Source organism: Staurois parvus, unplaced genomic scaffold (assembly GCF_062004578.1).
Source record: "Staurois parvus isolate SC_StPar_1 unplaced genomic scaffold, SC_StPar_1.0 ptg001242l, whole genome shotgun sequence".
Classification (NCBI taxonomy): Eukaryota; Metazoa; Chordata; class Amphibia; order Anura; family Ranidae; genus Staurois; species Staurois parvus.
Window position 1 is genome coordinate 431280 of NW_028319038.1, and position 6413 is coordinate 437692.

Genomic DNA, 6413 nt, shown 5'->3' on the forward strand with positions numbered 1-6413 from the left:
GAATATTTTTAAAATATATTTCAAATATATTTTTCTTCCATGTGGGCTGACACCAGTCTCATGGGGACAACGTGTGTAATAATTATTGAGGTAAGGAAATAAAATATTATAAAATAAAGAGTACAAAAAATAAACCAATCAATAAATCGTGAATTTAGTCATCTTAAAAATGCATTGAAAAGTCAGGACACATTTCAGTAGGATGCACGGATCTTTATTAGCAGCCAGCCGGTATGGACAATGCTTGCTCATGTGTCATGCTCGGGATTGCACCTCTGTTGGGCGTGGCGTTAGACGCAAATTATCCGCGGTATTCAGTAAATTACACTGGACAATTCTCCGGGAGGATGCAGGGGCCGCACTGGCCGTATCGGAAGATGTATGGTTTCACGCAGAAGCAGCCGTGTAGAAGTATCTTGCTGCAACTTCGGGGTGTATTTTTATAGTTCTCACAATTGTCTTCGCAGGCGGAAGCAGAAGTATAAATCTGGTGATCATATATGCATTCTTTCTCTGCGGACAAAAGATCGTCTGTTATACAACCGCTAAAGCAGAACATTCACCTAATGTGAAACAGTTTATAATAAGATTCACAAACCTATACATAAAAGCCTCCCAAACCTCCAAAGACATGCTGGTAGGTGAATTGGCTCCTGTCTAAATTGTCCCTAGTAGGTGTATGTATGAATGTGAGTTAGGGACCTTAGATGGTACGCTCCTCGGGGGCGGGGACTGATGTGAATGTACAATATATATGTAAAGTGCTGCGTAAATTGACGGCACCATATAAGTACCTGAAATACATAATTATTATTTATTAATTAGTAACACATCATTTTTGTATAACTCTCCATTAAGGGGGCGTGGCAGAGGGGGGGTGTCCTGTACCTATATATACTTGCTAATAATAGGTGTCCCTCATTGTGAAAAGTATACCCTATGGCGCCGCTCCAAGCTATGGATGGAAGGGAAAAGATCACCCCACCGGCAAATGAGAAGAGGGAAGCGTGAATCTGAGCGATACAAGTGAAGGGATAGACGTTGCTCAACCGACCCCAGGAGTCCAATGTAAGGAATGGCCTCAGCTGCCATTCTGGCCATGACCACTGACACATTTCACCCCATCCACTGTATTATACATGGAGATCATATCCCCCCTTATGTATTATACATGGAGATCATACCCCCCCTTATGTATTATACATGGAGATCATACCCCCCCTTATGTATTATACATGGAGATCATATCCCCCCCTTATGTATTATACATGGAGATCATATCCCCCTTATGTATTATACATGGTGATCATATCCCCCCTTATGTATTATACATGGTGATCATATCCCCCCTTATGTATTATACATGGCGATCATATCCCCCCCTTATGTATTATACATGGTGATCATACCCCCCCTTATGTATTATACATGGAGATCATATCCCCCCCTTATGTATTATACATGGAGATCATATCCCCCTTATGTATTATACATGGAGATCATATCCCCCCTTATGTATTATACATGGAGATCATATCCCCCCTTATGTATTATACATGGAGATCATATCCCCCCCTTATGTATTATACATGGAGATCATATCCCCCCTTATGTATTATACATGGTGATCATATCCCCCCTTATGTATTATACATGGAGATCATATCCCCCCCTTATGTATTATACATGGAGATCATATCCCCCCTTATGTATTATACATGGAGATCATATCCCCCCCTTATGTATTATACATGGAGATCATATCCCCCCTTATGTATTATACATGGAGATCATATCCCCCCTTATGTATTATACATGGAGATCATATCACCCCTTATGTATTATACATGGAGATCATATCCTCCCTTATGTATTATACATGGAGATCATATCCCCCCCTTATGTATTATACATGGAGATCATATCCCCCCTTATGTATTATACATGGAGATCATATCCCCCCTTATGTATTATACATGGTTATCATATCCCCCCCTTATGTATTATACATGGTGATCATATCCCCCTTATGTATTATACATGGAGATCATATCCCCCCTTATGTATTATACATGGAGATCATATCCCCCCTTATGTATTATACATGGTGATCATATCCCCCCCTTATGTATTATACATGGAGATCATATCCCCCCTTATGTATTATACATGGAGATCATATCCCCCCCTTATGTATTATACATGGTGATCATATCCCCCCTTATGTATTATACATGGAGATAATATCCCCCTTATGTATTATACATGGAGATCATATCCCCCCTTATGTATTATACATGGAGATCATATCCCCCCGCAATCTCCTCTTCTAACAAGGCTTTGCACACGTTTTGTGTTGATGATCCTGGAATGTATTTATCTGATTTAATCTGAGATTTGAGTTGGACTTTTATAGAGTCTTTAGTCGTATTTGGTGATTGCAGAAGATTCCTATTGGGACTCCAGTCACTGACTTACCATGCGGTGGTCTGGCCTGGCACACTGCAAGCAGCGCTGTGATGGGAGACAGAAGAGAAGAGATTCATTAGCTCTGAATAAACACAATGGGGCTGATTTACTAAAACTGGAGCACTCAGAGTCTGGGCAGCCAATCAGCTTCTAACTTCAGCTCGTTTAATTAAGTTTTGACAATAAAACCTGGAAGCTGATTGGTTGCTCTGCAGAGCTGCACCAGATGCCACACTCTCACGTTTTAGTAAATAACCTCCAATATGGACAACCAATTTATTTAGCATCCTTGGGAATTGTTTTTGGCTGTGCAATAGATATGTGTGATATTTGGGTAGTATGGGGGCTACACGAGCTACAGTTCCTCATGGAAGAAAAATATATTTGAAATATATATATATATATATATTATTGAAATGTGTTTTTTTTACAAAATATATGAGAAATATTTTTAAAAATACAGTTCAAATATACTGTCTTTAAAAATACAAATCTTCATTTTTGGAATGCATTTACAAATATATGTAAAAATGGCTTTTTTATATGTTGAAAAAAATCTGAAGAATATATTTTAAAAATATTATGTAATATGTAATGAACGCATTTCAATGTGCAGTATATATATATATATATATATATATATATATATATATATTGAATATGGCTGAAATTGTAGTATTTCAAATATATGGAAAAAAAATCTGAAGGCTATATTTAAAAAATATATATTTTTAAAAATATATTTCATGTATTTTGTAATATGTAAAAAATGCATTTCAACATGCAGTATATATATATATATATATATATATATATATATATATATATATTGAAATATATTGAATACGGCCAAAATTGTAGTATTTCAAATATATGTCCATATATTTGGGAAGAATATTTTTTAAATATATTTCAAATATATTTTTCTTCCATGTGGGCTGACACCAGTCTCATGGGGACACCATGTGTATTAATTATTTAGATTAAGAAATAAAATATTATAAAATGTTTCTGTTAAAGTGACTTTATATTTAAAATAAATATATTTTTAAAAATATATTTTTAAAAATATATATTTTTTAAAATTATTCTTCAGATTTTTTTAACACATAAAAAAGTAATTTCAGCATCTATTTTTACATATATTTGTAATATGAGCAGTGTACGGTAATTAGGCATTTTCAGGGCTCAGATACACAATATCGTTTTAAACGGTAAAATGAATAATTGCCTGAGGGCTCACTCACCCAATGTGACAATGAGAAGCATGCTGGTGATTTTCATCTTTCTGCTTTGAGGTTTCTAAAATGAAAAACAAAAAAATTAAATATTCAATCTTCCTCTGGAAACAGGTACAAGTTGTCCTTTGATAAACTTGCCATTTGCAATTTAATCTTGTTTGTGCTAAAGACCACGCAAAGGAAGACTTTGAAAACCCATCAGATCTCAATGGGGAGGAATCTCCTGCTGGATCTCTATACTGACATGGACGGGGGATGGGTGAGGAACATAAGGACGCCCCATCGTTTGATGGAAATGATCGACCTACAGAGGACTGAATTCAAAGACCCCGCCCAAGGTCAGTAGGGGGTCCCATGAGATGCCCCTAGTACCTTTCATAGGCTTTTTTGGGTGTGGTTTGAGTATGGGTGAGGACACAGGGGCCCCATGATCCCCTATTGTCCGGGGGCCCCATGAGTCCGCCCCTGCCCCAGACCATCACTGACCCACCACAAAAACGGTCATGCTGAACCATGTTACAGGCAGCAGAACGTTCTCCACGGCTTATCCAGACCCTTTCACGTCTGTCACATGTGCTCAGGGTGAACCTGCTCTCATCTGTGAAAAGCACAGGGTGCCAGTGGTGGACCTGCCAATTCTGGGGTTCAATGGCAAATGCCAATCGAGATCTATGGTGCCAGGCAGTGAGCACAGGGCCCACTAGAGGATGTCGGGCCCTCAGGCCACCCTCATGAAGTCTGTTTCTGATTGTTTGGTCAGAGACATTCCCACCAGTGGCCTGCTGGAGGACATTTTGTAGGGCTCTGGCAGTGCTCATCCTGTTCCTCCTTGCACAAAGGAGCAGATACCGGTCCTGCTGATGGGTTAAGAACCTTCTACGGCCCTGTCCAGCTCTCCTAGAGGAACTGCCTGTCTCCTGGAATCTCCTCCATGCTCTTGAGACTGTGCTGGGAGACACAGCAAACCTTCTGGCAATGGCACGTATTGATGTGCCATCCTGGAGGAGGTGGACTGCCTGTGCAACCTCTGTAGGGTCCAGGTATGGCCTCATGCTACCAGTAGTGACACTGACCCTAGCCAAACGCGTGAAAAACAGTCAGAAAAGATGAATAGGGAAAAAAATGTCAGTGGCCTCCACCTGCAAACCATTCCTGTTTTGGGGGTCGTCTCATTGTTGCCCATCTATTGCACCTGTTGTTAATTTCATTAACACCAAAGCCACTGAAACTGATGAACAGCCCCTTCTGCTACTTACCTGACCAGATCCATATCCCAGGAGTTTCATCGACTTGATGCCAGACTCGGATTACAAAGCCTTCTTTTCATTTTTTTGAGCAGTGTATTATTCATTTTTTCATCTGCTGATCCACCCAGTAAGTCTGTTGTTTTTCAACAGAACAAGTACTGCAAATGTATCAGTTTAGAGTGTTGAGACAAACCACTTACCACTGACGGGAGTGCTTACATTGATCAGGTTTTATTTATTCATGTAAAACCTTTATCCCACCTTTAGCTGGAGTTTTTCAATTTGTTAGTGTATTTAAATCTGCTAGTCCAGCTAACACTCCCCTCACCTCAGACTGACAATTCTGCTATCCAAAGCTACCCCCTGCGCTCCTTCATCCAGAGTGGGGGCACTCTAATACCGGAGGTGTGTTGCTGGGCAGATCACCAGGTGAAATCAGAAGGGAAAAAAGCCTAAAACATGAAAATGTAGCCAATTAAAAAAAAAAAAAAAAAGAACAGAAGCAGAAGTCTGACAAAAACATGGAAAACTCTTAGAAGCGCTTTCACCTGTTTCCAGAAACATTATTAAAAACAGTTGGAAAATAAATTGTAAAATTGATGAGCTATGACTGTGAATTGTTACAAATCGCTGAGTTTCTTCTGTCAATACTTTCTTATAAATAAAGTTACTTAAAACTCTCTTTTCTGTCTTTTAAAAATAACAGAATTATACTCGTCTCTGCGCCTTCCTGTGACACGTTACTTTGTATCCAGTTATTGAGAATCAAATGTCCTCCAGACAGGGAAATATATTGTCATAGAGAGCCATGGAAAGACGAGTAAAAACGTTAAACAATTATTTGCCTTTGTGCCTGAAGGTGAGTGTGTACTTACCTCCCCGAGTGGTGATCTCTGTCCCTCTAGTAGGAGAACGAAAATCACAAATTCTGCTTTTACGTAATTTTATATTAGAGGTGGGGGGAGGGGTCCAGTCCAATTGGGGTGTGAAGGACTGTTTGCAAGTTCATTGGGCAATATCTGTATCTGAACATGGGGAGGGACATCGAATGTAAATCTATCATCTATCATCTATCTATTATCTATCTATCTATCTATCTATCTATCTATTATCTATCTATCTATCTATCATCTATCTATCTATCTATCTATCTATCTATCTATTATCTATCTATCTATCTATCTATCTATCTATCTATCTATTATCTATCTATCTATCTATCTATCTATCTATCTATCTATCTATCATCTATCTATCTATCTATCTATCTATCTATCTATCTATCTATCATCTATCTATCTATCTATCTATCTATCTATCTATTATCTATCTATTATCTATCTATCTATCTATCTATCTATCTATCTATCTATCTATTATCTATCTATCTATCTATCTATCTATCTATCTATCTATCTATTATCTATCTATCTATCTATCTATCTATCTATCTATT

At 38.2% G+C, this 6413-nt stretch overlaps 1 long non-coding RNA gene across 1 annotated transcript; it reads right to left on the reverse strand.

Moving 5' to 3' along the window:
- Positions 1-215: 215 nt before the first annotated feature.
- On the reverse strand, positions 216-5885 carry LOC149437941 (uncharacterized). The gene is made up of 4 exons (XR_016307978.1): positions 5833-5885; positions 3717-3771; positions 2479-2514; positions 216-513 (listed from the first exon to the last, which is right to left on the reverse strand). It is a non-coding gene; the product is annotated as an uncharacterized LOC149437941 (long non-coding RNA).
- Between the last annotated feature and the right edge of the window lie 528 nt (positions 5886-6413).